The 15,480-nt window shown below is 36.3% G+C and overlaps 1 protein-coding gene across 2 annotated transcripts in view; it reads left to right on the forward strand.

Moving 5' to 3' along the window:
- LOC131692447 (ankyrin repeat and BTB/POZ domain-containing protein 2) overlaps window positions 1-15,480 on the forward strand; it is a 277,153-nt gene that overhangs the window by 239,019 nt on the left and 22,654 nt on the right. Inside the window, exon 1 of one of the 2 annotated variants that reach the window (XM_058979499.1) lies at window positions 6,137-7,168. The exons of the other annotated variant lie outside the window; for it this stretch is intronic. The gene's annotated coding sequence lies outside the window, so the exon portion shown is untranslated. Of the gene's footprint in view, window positions 1-6,136; window positions 7,169-15,480 lie in introns of those variants that run through there. 2 annotated transcript variants of the gene reach the window in all.

Raw genomic sequence — 15,480 nt, forward strand, 5'->3', positions numbered from 1 at the left:
TCATTTCAATCAATACATTTTCTTCTTTTTTATTCATTTTATTTTCTTTGTTCATTCCATTCATTTTATTAATTTGAACGCTTAAATTAAATTGATTCATTTAATTCATTTGATTCATTTAATTCATTTTGTTCATATCTTTAATTTTATTCATTTCAGGTTCAGTCATTCCATTTATTTATTTCATTCAATTTGTTAGTTTGAGTCAATTCATTCTATTAATTTTATACTTATTTCTAAATATAGTCTAAATTTTCATTAATTAAGCTAATATAATTTGATTCGTGTATTTTATAATTTTGATTTACTACTTCGCATGAGTTCTGTAAACTAATGAATGATCCAACAGTGATATGTGTAAGAAATGTCTCATCTCACTGCTAGGTGGATTAAATCGGTTTTTATGATAATGATGGTTTACCTTCGTTAGGCGTTAATCTTTTGTTACGAATAAGGTGTTAGCTGGTCATATTGACCACGATTTCGAACTCAATTTTAAGATACATTTTCTACCAAATCTATCTGAAATGGTGCTTAAATTGTTTGTTAGAGTTTAAATTGTCAGCTTCTGGTAAACTTGCGATTTGTGATAATGGTTCTGCATACATCCATGGATGTCAAACATGACCGCATTCGGCAACCATTCCAACTGACCAACCCGGTCAAAACGATAATATTTGCCAGAAACTGAAAATTTAAACTCTAACAAACGGTTTAAGTACCAGTTCATATAGATTTGGTGGAAAATGTATCTTAACCCTAGAACGTTGCACTTGCGTTTTCCACTTTAGAACGTTGCACTGGGGTAAAAATATACCCCACGCGTTTGATCGCAATTTTAGCAGGCAAAATTGCAAACAAAGGAAATGTATAATACATCATTTTCTTCGTTTTTAATTGCGAAAACAGTAGTGTAAGTGAAAATACGGAATTTATTGAATAAATGATACATAAATTGGTTTGAACAAAATAAAAACTGAATAAATCGCAGTTTTGACTTTTTTCAAAAACATTACTACAACTTTGCGAATTTTCAACCGATTTAAAAAAAAATTAAATGATTCTAACAGTTGAAAAAATGGTCTAGAAACGCAATAAAATGGAATTTCGATATTTTTAAAAAAGTGCAATTATTTGGAAGAGTGAAAGTTAAAAAATCGGGTTTTGGAAAATACCACGAAATGGGGTGAAATTGGAATGAAAAAAATATTTCTGGCCAGTTATACATTGGTAACACGCAACGTCACTGTACAGCAGTAATTGTGCGCAAATTATACTTGCGAGCCATTGCTTTGAAAAACTATTAAAAATAAACAATACAACAATAAAAATCAGCAAAAATGAGAACGATTTTTTGTTCCGCTCCAAAATTAAATTAAATTAATTGAATAAATGATTAAAAACGATTATAAAATGCTAACTTAAACTTAAAAAGTTATCGCATTTTGAAAGTTCATTTGGGGTCATATTGACCCCAATACCTAAAGAAGGTAAAAAAATTAAAAATCCTTCGTCTACAATTTTCCTTCTTTTCAAATCTGTAACACGCTTTGACAATATTATGGGAATGTTTTTCTCATAATTGGTTTGACTGTCGTAGTGATGAGCATTTTGAAAAATAAGATCGAATTTGCTACATCGTTCTTTTCAAAAAAATCGATGTTGTCAAACATCGAACCGCGAAAAATCTATGCAATCAAATCTATTTTTCGAAGTAAAAAGATCGTTTGTGGAAAAAAATCGCATCTTTTTCAATGGGAATTTTGAAAAAAACGGCACCGACAAGCTCGGCGTAGTGACCCTTTCTCAGCAAATGATGCACATGAAAATGATTTTTCTTTCAAAATTCCATTAAAAAAGATTTTTTGCATCGATTTTTCCCGACTCGATGCTTGACAACATCAATTTTTTCGAATTAAAAAGATCAATGTAGCAAAATCGATTTTATTTTTCAAAATGCCCGTCACTAAGTGCCCCACTCGTATTCGACCCCCGGTTTAGTGCTTGGTTCAATTTGTATTCGTAGCGAAATGGGCAGGCAATCGAATGAAATTCAGTTCACTACCATCAAAAAGGGGTAGAAGCTTCGAATAAAAACTATTCAAGATTTGCGGCTCGATGCATGTTATTGGCGGGAACCAAGAAGGAATGAGCTTCAGTCAGATGAGTAAAAATTGGGTGAAGGAAATGATGTTCAAATTCAATCCTTGGTTGACTATTTGATTAGCCATTTTAGCTAATTAGTTCTCTAGATGGGAGATTTTTGTTCCAATTGGCCCTCGTTACTAGCATAAACTAATTGTTACAGTCAGTTCACGAAACCGGCAGAATCTTAACAATCACCTTCTCGCCCGATGTTGAAATGTAGTCCATTCAACAAGGTTAACTAATAGAAAGCAACCAAAATATCAATTCTTCCTGAAGATTTGCGGATCGGTACATGAAATTAGCGGGAACAAATCAGGAACGAGTCGGATGTTTTAAAATCGATAAGTTCCTCTTCTCGGTGTTGATTATCTTCATTTGTTTCTTCTTCGTTAACTTCTTCATTTCTTTTTTGTATACATGGACGTGCTCGATCGGTCAATAAAACACAATTAAATAATCGAAAACACGCTGGAACATCAGAAAAGCGCGAAATCGTGGAGATCGGTTGCGAACCACACTTAAAGGGTCGGTTTCGAACCATCACGACTTTTCTTTAAAAATGACTTGTTGTTTACACAGAAGGATAAATGTGATATAAATTTATTACTGCGTTTGAAAGTCTAAGCTTTAGGTGTTGGGATCAATTTAACCCCAAATGAACTTTCAAAATACGATAACTTTTTTAAGTTTTGCACCTAGAAGTTCAGAATTTCTTGACTTTTCCTCTTTCATGGAGAGCAACGATTTTCAATAGAGTTCAAAGTTTTCGCTCATTCCTGAAAAAAAAAGTTACGAATAAGGTGTTAGCGGGTCATATTGACTACGATTTCGAAATCAGTTTTACGACACACTTTAAACCAAATCTATATGAACTGATACCTAAATTGTTTCTATTTTCAGTTTCTGGTAAATATTACCGTTTTTTACCTGATTGGGCAGTGGGAATCGGTGCTGAATGGGGACATGTTTGACATCCATAGATGTATGCAGAACCGTCATCATAAATCAAATGATTATTGACAGAATATTAATAATAAACACCAACATAACAAAAAGGAGAATGTATATATTAAATTTGTACATGAGACGATCGATCTTGGATGTGCCGGATGACTATTCCGATGCCGATTCCGGGGGAACAATAGTATACTGCCGGAATCGGCCAAACGTGATTCCATTCGGCACCGATTCCCACTGACCATCCAGATGAAAAACGGTAATATTTACCAGAAACTGAAACAAAAAGTTTAAGTTTCAATTCATATAGATTTGGCTGAAGACGCGCCTTAAAACTGAGTTCGAAATCGGGGTCAATATGACTAAAGAAGGTTAAAGAATCTAAACAACTTTTCTTTGGATTTTTTACTTTAAGAAACAGCACTATTAACGCAAGTTTTTACCAGCTGCAAAAGCAACTTCACAGCTGCCAATACTAAAAATGGTCGAAATTCATAGGATACATAAAATACGGAAGGAGATGGCGACATAGCTTTGAATTTTTGGTTATGTAAAAGTTTTCAAAAACCACGACTAATGAATTTGACGGCAGCACGAGAACTGAGAAATGTTAAAAATTCTGAAAGCTCCAGCCTTTGTTCCAGAACGCTTGTATTTTGTAGTCGTTTGCTGAGAACTGATCTTGAGAACTAATTCACAGATCGATTTGAAATTTTAGGTTATTACTCGTGACTATAATAGCTATTTCATGAATGAAATCATTCCTAAAAAATGATTTCGATGCATAAAATAGTTTACCTACCGTAAAGAAACTCTTGAATAATTAAAAATAACTTCGTTAGGGTACAAGTTTTTTTACTTTATGACTTCAAATCATAAAAGTAAATTAAAACATAAGATCAGTCGAAACGGCGCTTCTCAAAGAAAACAATTTCGAGAGCATCTTGTGACACGAAGTGGAGTGAATACATTGAGTATTGCGTACCGATGAAAGGTTCTAAAAAGTAAATAAATTGCCATAACTTAAGTTGTAAAGATCCGATCTTAAAAAAACTAATAAGTCAGCTATCTAATTTAAAAATCTAAAATTATATTAAAGTTATATAATTCGATAACCGAGATGAACTCCAGGATGTTAGCATATAGGGTACTTTGGGGAGAGATGCCGTACGTTTCGATCCTCCATCTAAGCAAACCATTCAATATTTGATAAAATCATTTTTATCAATTGCGACAAGTTTCTAAAATACTGTGAAATTGTTTTTGTCATGAAAAAAAAATCATCAAATTTCCACGACCATTTAAAAAAAAGTCGACGCGGGAGAGATGCCGCATGTGCGGGTGAGACGTCGCACCGTGGTCACAAACTGAAAAATGGTGAACAAAAGAATTTTTTAACCCTCGTTGATGTTTTTTGTGATTTGGTGTCTTCAGCAGTTTCACGAAGTTTGATTACGCCTATAAATCGGTTAGCAACCTTCACTTTTCCAATGGTTTTTTAAAGAACTCAGTTTTGTAAATCTCACCGTTCATAGTCTCTTTGGTTACGAATGTTTGCCAGAAGTGCATATGGCCTGCCAAATCAGTTACTTCGAAGAAAATTTCGACAGCTTCTTCTGTTTAAAGCGGTCATCCACAGCAAACTTGTTCTTACCCGTGAAATTTCGTTAACAGTGTTGTGTAAAGTCTTCCAGCGCGTTTTGACACACTCTGCTGATGTTCGCTCCGAGTTGGGAAGCTCTGCGCCTTGTATGTTTTCAATCTGGATCCTTGCTTGGCCCCTTTGGACAGAATTTTGCAAAACATCAAGTTATTTGGCCAAGCCACGCGTTATAATGTTCGGATTCCGCTTGAAATGAGCAATCAGTGCTCTGTCGGTTACGTGTTGTTCCCGGTTTCCCTTCAACTCCAGGTTTGTGGTTTTGCTTGTCGATGAACAAAAACTTTTCGCTTATGGTTTACTGATCTCACTGACAACTACAAAACTTAGCGGATGTAAACAATACACTCTAAAGATAAAAATGGGCAAAATTTGGTTAATTTGGGAGAAGTATGAAATGTGTTACGCAAGTTTAAAAGTGTCACAATAATTATCGACTCATCCTTTAATATTGACATTAACTCACTTGCAAACTCCACCCTAACGGCATGTATCTGAAACGTACATGAACGTGAACCTTTCAATAAAAAACCTCCTAGATACCAATGATAGAAACCTCCATTGCTCCGTAGAAACTGTATCAACTACACATAATCTGACTGACAGATCGTCGAAAGAACTCCGCTTCCACAGAAGTTCCTGTCGTTCATTTCTCCAACTCAATCTCATAAATAGTGAGAAAATTCTCTCCAAAGGTGGACAAAACTGCTTCTAACGCCACTAGCACGCAACCCCAGCCGACTATATAACATGTACCTAATGGAGTGAATGGGTGAAAAGTGCCCTCCTATTAGGCCTTATGCTCGTGAGAAAGGCTTACCCCGCCCGGTTCGTTCGTTTTGTTGCAAATGAAGAGTGAGAGTCGCGGCGCGCTGCTGCTCGGAGAATAGAGCCTTCCGAACATAATCAAACGAACCGAAAGCAGCCACAGCGAGATGCGGTCTTTTCTATGGGGGGCTGCTTCTATAAACAATAAACAACGTGCGGCTCGACTTCAATTTATTACGATTTCTGGTGTTTCAGTTCGTCTACGGATTTTGCACTGGCTAGACGTTAGTTTCGTTAGGGTTAGCATTTAGCAGCACGGGTTGTGTGGCGTTTGGACCTCTCGAAGATTATGTGCCCCGCGAATTATTATCGAAGGCATTGCGAGACATCTCCATCTATTAAATGTGCGCGGCAATTATGTCAGTGTGAAAAAATTGATCTGATCGATTGAGGACTTTTTGGGTACGCAAAAATTTGCTTAAGTGCAGTGTTGCATCACGATGGGCAGCTAGCCGCCGGCAGTTTTGGGGTCACTCGAACTAATAATTATGGACTATCGCGCTCCAACTATTTCGAATAATTATAAAGTGACGATTGTGCGTGTCTCCATTCGCGGTCGATCGGCCCCCATGTGAAACAATTGATCGTGTACCAATTGGGACTTGGGCGGACAGTTTCCGGTCACGACGATCTGCGAGAGCGCCTTGGGCAAGGAGCACCACAGGGTCTGAGAGGAAATCCGCTAGTGCTGCATATTGTAATGTTCAACGCCTTGAACATGGGTAATGTGTGGAAATCCGTTGCTAAGAGTTCTGTTTATGCAAAACTACCAACGAACAAGTGATTGTGGGCTTGTTGGTACAGCGAACAATAATCGATTCCGATCTACCGGTGATTAACGTATTGCGAAAGCGTTCGCAAACCGCGTAGTTTGGCCTTTTTTCTGGCTATTTGCAAAGAAATAATGAAAAGATTGATTAACTCCGAGAGATAGTGTCGTGTCGAGTAGAGTCGAGAGGCATATTCTCTCTCGCCGTCTTCACCACCTCCGCCGAGGCGAACCACAGGAACCAGCGAACCGTTCAAGAGATCACTCGGACATGGTGCCAAGTGCCGTAACGCCTAATTGAGTGGAAACTGAGGCAGAAATTAGTGCTATAGGGAGTATCAGTGGTTGCGGTCGCTCAATTGAATTGAAACGTTCTTCCATCGCGTGTGTCCGACCGTGTGATTGAAGCATAATGAGCGTTGACTGAAGCGTCGAATCGCCTTGGAAGAGATGCTGACTAAATCGAGATCATTCCGAGCATGCGCTTGGTGTCGCCGATCGTCAAGTGATTCCATATGGGCTCCTCTAGAAGAAGAAAACAGTGTTTGGTTGGTTAATGTGCAGTTCGCGCTAAATTGGTTGTGAATTGAAAAAAAGCGTGAAGTGAGACCGATCCGTGAAACGATTGGATAGATCTAATTATTAGTTTGGAACACCGGAAAGGGACCGACTCAGTCGTCATGGCTCTGAAAGCCGACCATGGACACCGGATGGGAGTAGGATGGTAGATGGAGGTTGCTGTAGCCACTTAATTGGATGGAACTAACCTATCTTGGGTGCTGCCGAGTTGTTATAAATCAAAGATTGTATGTATACGCCTATAGCCAATAGGTTCTTGGGGAAAACGGTGAAGTACAAGTGATTGTGTTTTGTTATTCCATATGGAAAACTTTTATTGTGGCTATAAAGAGATGTAATGAGAACGTGGAATGTTGCTACTGTCTGGTGCGATGGAGTAGATTTGCTCGAAATTTGCTTTCATTAGAATGGTAGATGTGGTACGGAAGCCAAGATCTCATGAAAATGGTATGTTGTCGAAGCAAAATGAAATAAAAATATTTTTGAGACTCTTTCAGATGAGTGAAAGGTATATTATATTGAATAGAACGAACTCATGTCGTGTTCCGTTTTATTTCTATCTGAAACAATATTTGGAGGTATGGATAACTGATATTTTTTGTTTGTTTGTTTATATATCAAACCATGAGAAACCGCGTTCTTGTAAACTTATTGTTCAAGAGTAATTATGATGAAACTTATATATACTTATATTTTCGCAAATCATCGGAACAATTGTTCGGCATACTTTGCGGAACGAAACAGTAATGATTTTTTTTATTCGAAAATTTGACCAAAATTTTGCGAGAGTTATTTGTTTGTTTCACAAAATCAGTGAAACATTGCAAAATTTTTCGAAATTCAAATAATTCTAATGTTCTCATACTTTTCTTCGTAGAATAATTTTTAGAGCTAAATGATAACGATTTCTCTATTAACATGTTAGCTGGCTTATCCGGCGATAAATTTCAATTCCAAAATTCTTAGCACTACTGGACAGATGCCAATATCACGAAACATAATATATTAACTGGATTGACATGTTCTGTTTTTCGAAGATTTATGCCTTGTCATGTTGTCTCCTCATTTTCCAGATGAGAAGGCAAAGAGAGATGAAAGGAAAAGGTGGGGAAATGGTAAATGGCTACATAAAACGGTAAACAGCCTACTTTCTTCACTCCCGAAGAAAATATAAACCCTACTGATAAAGCCTATAGCATAAAAACGCCCATTCACAAAAAAATAAAAAAGCACTTGAATCAGATTTCGGTTTATTTCTCTAATGCACTATTGAAAAATATATCTATTCATGGTATAATTCAAAACTCCCAATATACATCAAAAACGGAAAATGACAAATCTCGAATTTCAATGTTGCTAACAACATCCGGTATCGTCTTTACGCATGGACACACTGGACCTGTGCCAGGAGCTCAGGGATTTTGGGGGCTTGCACTGAGGATGAATGTAAATCAATACTAACGCTTGTATTCCCAAAGAGGTACATTCAGTTATTTTGAACTATTTAGTGCGTTGTTAAAGGAGATAGAATTTTGAATTAAAGTTGATTCGTATATCATGTGATCAAAACGTTCAAAATGCATCAGACAACCAAATGGAATGATACTAGCGGCAGGAAACGCGGCACAGCAAGGCCAGGATGACATTGAACCAATTCAAGCGTCGTTCAAACATTTCGGTTCAATTTTCAATTTAATATGAGCAAAAGCAATGATAGGTTTCGGGCTACAAGTATACAAAGTTCGGACGGGATCGAACTGGATCCCCAAACTCCTCCTAGGTTGGCTTTTTGAGGTCTCACGATCTGCAATATATTGATTTATTTGAAGTGTAACTAGATTCGGCTTAGTGGGATGTTCATTGGAAGAGAATATGTGACTTACTGAATTTGGACGTTACTCTGCCAAGTTTCATCACATCAGGAATGTTGTACTGCATCACAATCAAGAAATTCTAAACAAATTTAAACGAAACAATGTAACTACGTGTTATTGTAGCTCCCGTGTGAACTATATTTACTGTTGAAAATTTTTTGGACGGCAAACCCGCCCTATTTCATCCACCTCCTTGACAAAGGCACTCTACATCCTCAAACAACGTCATGCAACTATGAAGATCAGATTGCCACGCAATATCTTCTATTTCTAGCCTTCAAATGTGCTTTGATCCAACCTACTTGCCATAACAATATTTCTTTTTGGAAATCTTGGATGAAACACGATATGATATTATGCTTTAGCATTTTATTCTATAGTATCGGGAACCTTAGGGTGTCCAGCATTTTGATTTTTTTGGAAATACCGTATATGACAGAATCGCTCACCAATCAATTTGTGGATCAACTCAGATCATCTTATTTATTTATATAATCTTTGACGTAACCGTCATACAGACTATTCTTAACCTACAATTATTACAACGCATCGTTTCACAACGGTTTGAACAAGAAAAAAAATTAAAATCAAAAATAAACATTATATAGGCTCCCAGAAATCATTTTTGTCATAGAACTCGCTGAAGCAGATTACCTTCGGCCACGTAGATGGTGATGAAGCGGCTCTTTTGAGGCGCATGTCGACTCCGACTTTTAACGATACGAAAGGTAACGTTTCCTCGGTCCTCCAGTCCTCCGGTTCTCGGTCTTGCGTAAATAATGTCACTTGGTAGCAGAATCTACACCCATCTTTTTTCTCCATATATTTTCCCTCAGAAATAGTGAAAACAGTAACCCGATCAGAATGAAATAACAAGATTATAACAGAACACACTTTTTGTAACATATTGTGTTACAAATTATGTCTCGTTTGTAGTTAAAATAACAGAAATTTATAACAAGTAACAATGCGAGATATAGTTTTGAAATATTTCTGTTATGTGTTTCTGATCGGGAAGCGATGCTTATTGAGTTACGGTTCTCACTCTAATGGATTGACAACAGTATAACAGTCTTTTGAATCTCTCACTCATTGGAATCATTATTGAGAGGAATTGAAACTGACCATCATCTACGGTCACAACGAGCTAGTATTAACGAACAGGCGATTTCACTCAAATAGCTTTGCATAAATGAAACAGAAAGGTGGAGAAAAAATTATCAAATCATTTTTGTGGTGATACGGTCACTGTATGTTTACCGTCACAATTCAATGACCATCGTGAGATTGCCCAGCACTGAATAGAATAATCAATTAATTACAGTCGCTAAGTCAACAAGATTGAGAACAATAAGAACAAAAAGAAACCAACTTGTCATCTATTGCGTCACTAATCAAGCACTAATATTTTTATACTCATGAAGAAATATGGTTAAAATGACAATAATTGACAATAATTGATTTAATTGACTAAAAGTAAACCATTGAATATAACAATAAAACATTTGTTCATTGTGCTGATATTGATCGCTGAATATTGATAATTGGGTTTGAGTTATTCTTGCGAATTGTTAATTCTCAATTCTCGCACATAAATCAAAAGACATCATTCAATCAAGCAAGACCATGCGCATTCCACACACTCATTAAATACCTTAGTGGATTAGTTTCCTAGCTGGTCAAATGAACACTAAACAAACAAAGAATTTAGTTTGCTCAATCCAAAGAAATGTCAACTCGATTGGCTTCAACCGGCGGATGCGTATTCCCTTACAATGCCATCAAATCAAAGAACATTTAAACTTACATACCTATGAAAAAATATGTCCAATTATGAATATAACAACATGGAGACTGCTTAATTTTTTTTGCGTTATAATGAGATCGGAAAAAAAAATAGTTGCATAACCGAGGTGGTTCATTTTCAAAGCTAACACTGTTGATGAATCACTTTATAAAAATAGGTGATAAGGGACGCGGACGAAAATAGCTTGCAGTCCCTGACCGTATTATTGTACTTCAACTAGGGTGACCATATCAGGCGAGTAAAAACCCAGGACAGTCGTAAGGGAACCCCACTTTCCCGCTGATGCAAAGTCAACTTGACGGTACCTTCCACTCGAATGTATTCGGCAGATTTTTTCCCAGGTATTCTGTAGTAAAAATATTGCGCCCAATTTCTGCAGATAGCCAAAACCAAATTGGTATTTCTTGCATGTGAATGAGATCACCTTGAACTTCTTCAGATTTACACACATGCGGTTCTTTCTATACCAATCAACCAAACTGGATGTTTGAAGTACTGAAGTACAGCAAAAATATCAAGAGTACCAGGTGCCTTCCTTGAGTTTATGTTGACGTTGAAGTATATGTGGGTACTTGGCAATCTCTAGCTCTTGGTACGTAAGGTAGGATCGAAACCACAGAAGCCGCAAATTGTTTGGTGTAAATAACTTCAAATTGATCGCGACATTCCATACTCTCTATAATGTAGCTTAAAGTAGGATGATAGACACAGAAGGTTAGTTGCTGTCAAACGTCCAGACGTGAAACCATGTTGATCCTTTACGACTAGCTTCAACTTCAAGACTTTATTCGCGATAGTTATTGACGTCGTACTTTTTATGGACTGGAAATCCGTTTTTATGAACTGGAAATATGCTCGCTGATTTCCAGCAAGATAGTGTTAGAGTACATGCGAATAAGTGGAGTCACCAAAACGTCGATGTGACTTTTCAAAAGTCAAGGAGGAAATCCGCCGGCTTGTTATGGTAGTTTCAATGAAAAAGTCCCACATTTATACGTTCACCTTAATTTTTTCAGGCTAACATTTTTTTATTCTAGTTCACAACGTTCATACAAGAACGAGTCCTTGTATACGATGTTTCATTATGCCATTCAAGTCAGTACTTAACCCTCAAAAAGGCAAGAGGCCCGGCTAGTTCTCTAGTTTCAATGAACTTGTAATTTGAAATACGGGCTTTCGATTCTCTCTCTGATAAAACGACAAAAAGAGACTTTAAATTTCATTGGGTCTTCGAAGCGATGCTTCTGGAAGTCACAATTTTAGCTTGTTTTTTTTAGGGTTAAATGTACACCATTAATGACTATTAACATGAAATACTCTGAAATTTTTATGAATTCCAATCCTGCCTAGAGACTTTTCATGTGACTGATAATACAACAAAACTCAAACGCTCATAAAAACAGATCGTGATCTGCTAGAGTCAAACTGAAAACGATTTTTTTTATCATTTTCCTTTCACCTTTCGTAATGTTATTCTCGTAACTATGAATTAAGTTTTTATCTCAACTCTACGCATTCCAAAGAAAAAATACATTTTCAGCTAATGTTGAAATGTATGCAATCCTATGTTTCATAGACTATCAACCTTTTCAATTAGTCGAGGGGTTTGCATTGCGCCTCTTCAGAACCACGGCACTTGATCAATGCACCGGGCTGACGCTAGTCCAAAATTGAACCTTTCCAAATTTCGCTTCCCATTCAAAAAATTGTCCCTGATCCATACTTCGGAACATCTGTTCAAAAAAGAGCACATAATAATTCATGCAGGAATTTTATTCAATATTGATATGATTTGACAACTATGGGATTTCGGCTCAGTTACAAGATCCTATTTCATCAATTTTCTTTAAATTTTCATGATGTTGGAAAACAGGAAGTTCTCAATGTAGTGATCAGCCAATACACTTCCAAAATTGTCATTGTACAATATTTTATTAAATTATCGGTTAATTTAATTATCGGTTATTTAATTACATTGTCGGTTCTCATGGTAAAGAGGGACAAGTCTGCCTTTACCGTGAGACATGTTGGTAGACTTTAGTGATTCGTAGTAATAACTTCGTACTGCTTAAGCTAGACTCCTGCCAGCAGAAAACAAAAGATTAGTTAGTGTGATTTTAAGACTGTTTCGAATAACCCTGCCACTTCTAGTTTTCCGATCTGTATATTTCACATCCTTGCTCTCACTACTATGGTTCTAAAATTTTTAATCTCTAGTTAATTGGATGTCATTAAAAAGTAAAAAATTAGTCAACATCAATTTTATTTTTCAATCCAAATTATTTCTAGAGGTGTGCGCCACCGCGCCACGCCGCCAATGTCAGGTTAAAAATCTCAGCGCGCTGACCGTTTTTTACCTGAAACAAGCGCCGTGGCGCGGCGTCGCTCACCTCTAATTATTTTGGTTTGGTGAAGGTTTTAACCCACAAACCCCCTCCTCACTTCTCCCCTGGCACCGCTCGGATACCTGTTAAACGTTCTTTTGCGTACGACTATGTATTTTCGGAAATTCTTTGAATTAGCTTTTGCAATTATTGTGGTATATTTTAGATTATTTGTGTACCGATTTAAGTAATTAAATCATGCTTAATTCCGATCGACTTTTTTCAAGTTGCACCTTAAATCCCTTCATATAAAGCGTGCAAAATTCACATATGATGTAATTAATGTTACATATTTTGATTCATTGGAGCGATTATAGTCTCAGCAAAGCATATACCTTGAATAATAACATCGTATCACTCATCAGGCGTGGTCAGTTGTTCAATCAAGCAAGCTAATAGTGACATGACAAAAAAGTTTCACGCTTCATCGTCCACTGTTTGTGCAAATTATTTCATGGTGTGGCAACAATTTTCGCATGATTACTTTGGTGTCAAAATCAACTTCTCCATTGCCCCCGGAGCCCGATCGCACGCATGTTATACACCGAAATAAAAAGTTGTTATTCTCAATAAATGATATTATATAGTAGTAGCGTAATTTCGCTTCGCAAACCCCTGCTGCTGTCAGTGAAACATCATCGGTTTGATGAGGCACCGCATTTGCACTGATTATATTAATTTATCTTTCTCGCCGTGCGGCACATTGCCCAATCGGTTGTCGATTTTCGCTCTCAATAAACCTCCAGCCAACGAATCACAAAAACCACGGCTCAGCTGCAGTCGCTAGAGCGCATTAAGAAACATCGATTATAAAAAGCATGCCTACAAAGCGAGGACCGCTAGTGTGGACCGCTTTTTCTGCACATGTTTTTGTTGGTTGACTTATTTTAGTCCAAAACTTGACTTATTTCAGACGTTCGTCATCTAATCGCAATCCTAGCAGATACAGATATCATTACACGTAGACTCACTGCTTCTGTTGCTTATTGAATTATTGTTGTATCTCATTTGACATTTCATGCATGGAAATATGTTCAATTATATGTGTAGGTAGAGCGAGAATTGAGCTCGAGTGTTGCTACTGTGCGACCCACTCACCTGTCATAAAAAGGGCTAAGCTCGGTACACCACTAAATATATCTGTTGATCCGTACTACAGTTAGCTAACTATAGAGGTAAATACAATGATCGAACGATACATTAAAGAACTTAGTCGTGGGCTGATGCACAGAACTGCATTATATTTGAGGTTTTACTAAGTTCACATTATTTCCAAATTGACTGTGCAAACATTGGCTACATTCCTTAACCTTCCGGCCAGGCCCGTAGCCAGGAGTTTATTTCGGGAGGGGCTTAAAAATTATTGTATAAAGCTTTTTTATTTCGATTATACAGGTTTTAACCTTATGGTTATTCGCCTCTTTTTGGGTTAGAAAATTTCTTTAGAAAAATTTCTAACCCTACATGTGCGGGATTGATGAACGAACCGTGATGAGCTGCGTAAAAGGTAATCAATTTACCAACTACGCTTTACCCGCCCCTGCATAAAGCTTTTAGTTCTAATTACTTCATATTGTCACTAGAAACTAAACGAAATTTTGAAAAGTTCTTAATGAAAACAAAGCCAAATCTAAGACAATCCATGTTCTTTGTCACAAGAAAGGCTATAGTACATCAACGAATTATTGATGTTTAATTTGATTTTTATTATTTATTTTTATTCACAAGTTACAATTTACTCTCGTTGCAACAATGGATATTCTAGAGTTCTCAGTATTTATGACGCTAAATCGAAATGAGTAGAAAAATATCCATAAAATGTTCGATCGAAGAGAATGTCGAAATTTGCACAAAATCTTCTGATTTAGCAAACGAATTGTAGATGGTTCAACTTCTATTTTCTTGATCTGGCGTCCTAAAACTATTACCAGTTCTAATGCATCATGCTAACATAATTTTTTGGCATACCCCAGTTAGGAAGGAGGATCTTTGGTGATCAATAGGATCAAAATATATGGGTCATTCCACGTCTGATTTACAATCAAAATTTGAATTCCTTCCATTTTTTTTCTTTCATTCATTAGTTAAAGTAATTGACACGTATTTTTTATTTTGGCTAAATATGATTTTTTTTTCAAGTTATTAGTTTTTGAACTTTTGAAGTTTATAACATTGAACATTTTTCAATCACTTATAACTCGGAAACGATTCGATATATGGAAAAAAATATTAAATAAAAAAGTTGTGAGCTTACTGAAAAAATAGCAATTTCTTTTTGTTATATAACTTATGAAATTTGCAATTGTTTGAAACAAATTGAATTTTTTAAAGTTGGATTAATTTTTTACTTATTATTTTCTTTAAATATTAAAAATCATGTTAAAATAATTGTGCAAAAATTTGGGAGTGGATATCAAAAGACTTTGCGAGATATTACAATTATAAACTTAAAACAAGGCAATTTTACACCAAAC

The sequence above is a fragment of the Topomyia yanbarensis genome, chromosome 3, assembly GCF_030247195.1.
Source record: "Topomyia yanbarensis strain Yona2022 chromosome 3, ASM3024719v1, whole genome shotgun sequence".
Classification (NCBI taxonomy): domain Eukaryota; kingdom Metazoa; phylum Arthropoda; class Insecta; order Diptera; family Culicidae; genus Topomyia; species Topomyia yanbarensis.